The sequence below is a fragment of the Suricata suricatta genome, chromosome 10 (genome assembly GCF_006229205.1).
Source record: "Suricata suricatta isolate VVHF042 chromosome 10, meerkat_22Aug2017_6uvM2_HiC, whole genome shotgun sequence".
NCBI lineage: Eukaryota > Metazoa > Chordata > Mammalia > Carnivora > Herpestidae > Suricata > Suricata suricatta.
In genome coordinates this window covers 58,063,278-58,065,042 of record NC_043709.1, presented here as the reverse complement: position 1 = coordinate 58,065,042, position 1,765 = coordinate 58,063,278, and the positions used below count along the sequence as shown (strand labels likewise).

The window sequence follows — 1,765 nt, the reverse complement described above, 5'->3', positions numbered from 1 at the left end:
ACAACATTGCTAATAACTTGGCACTCCAATGAAGGCACAATTACAACTTGGTATAAATATATATTTGTTGATAAGCATGATGTTGTGGGGAAGGTCACTTCTGTTTGTTCCTCAAGTTTCTATGACTACTTATTAACTGATTCAAAACATATGTATTGAGAACCTATGATATGATTGATACTATAAGTACTAAGGCCAAGAAGAGTGAAAAGGTACTGACTTATGTCTACTGATGTGTGTATTAAATATTTCCAATGAATCTAGTCCCTTAAAATTTAATTTTTCTAAGACAAAAACACGTTATAAATAATAATTATTTGTAACATTATAAATAACTATTTGGGTTTTTTTCAGAGATATCCAATTTAATTTATTTATCTCATATTTAAATGGATCATTTTTTAATGGATTGGATTATTTTTGCTGAGACCAAGGAGCTAGACTGTTAAATGAAGAAAGAAATTGAAATTACCAAGTAGGAATATACTTACTCTTGGGGAAGGTAATCATGACTTTAGATGACTGTATGATCCTGATGGTTCCCAAGATGAAACTCAAAGCATAAGTGGAGTCAAATGTGTACACAAATGCCCCTCTCATGGAGACAGACCTATTCACAGTTTATTCCTGCAGCAGGTATTCTCTGAGTTGCAAAGAAATTCTTGTTAAAAATCTATTCCACTTTATTGGCGCCTGGGTGGCTGAGTCAGGTGAGCATCCCACTTAGGCTCAGGTCATGATCTCAAGGTTAGTGAGTTCAAGCTCCACATGGGACCTGCTACTGTCAGTGCGGAGCCCATTTCAGAACCTCTGTGCACTTCTTTCTTCTACCCTACTTGTACTCTCTTAAAAATCAATAAAAACATTTAAAAAACAAAAGAAAATATTCTATTCCCCTTTAAACCTAGGAAAAAATTTCTTACATAGCAAATCTGAAAAAAAATTTATTTTAATGATGGAACATCTAAGGTGACTTTTGAAAGATTTTGGCAAATGCTTTCTGATTTCTCTGAGCAAAGATAAACTTTTATACAGTGAAGTAACATGGATGCTTTACTATCTCAGACTCTTACGGATGTGCAGGAGCTCTCTAGGTGTGTAAATACATGGTCCCCTGTAACTAAAGTTCAAACAGGACTAATGATTATAATATGCGCGGAATTTTGGCAAAATACCTAATAGAGGCAGCTGTGGGAATCATGTCCTTTGAGACAATAAGGTGAAACAATTTTCTTAGATGCATTCTGAGTGCAAAACAATAGTTTTCGGATGAAAATATATTTCTGGCTACTCTCCAACCCATAGGAAATGTTACCAAAAGACAACAAAATTGCTTTAGGTCTGTACATGCAGTGGGAAAACGTATAAATATACTTGAAAGTCGTATATATACAATCAATTTCTGAGTCAATATACTGTTAATACTTTTCCATGATAAAACTATAGATTGGCATCACAATTTCTTGTCTTCGTTATACTCTTTTATGGACAAATCTTTATTTAAAAAAGCCTCCCATATTTAACTGTTATATGTTAAAAATCTTCTTAAAAATAAAAATCTTATTGTATATAAATATCATATATTTCTTTAATTATCAGCATTATTATTAGAAGAGGAATTTCTGAGGCAACTACCACCTGTATCTTAGAATTTTGAGAGGCACCTGGGTGGTTAAATGTCCACCTTTGGCTCAGGTCATGATCTCACAGTTTGTGGGTTCAAGCCTTGCCTCTGGGTGTGTGCTGATAGCTCAGCGGCTGGAGC

General features: G+C 34.1%; 1 pseudogene; it reads left to right on the top strand.

The window, feature by feature from the left end:
- Nucleotides 1-1,765, top strand: part of LOC115305173 — a 16,107-nt pseudogene that overhangs the window by 13,504 nt on the left and 838 nt on the right.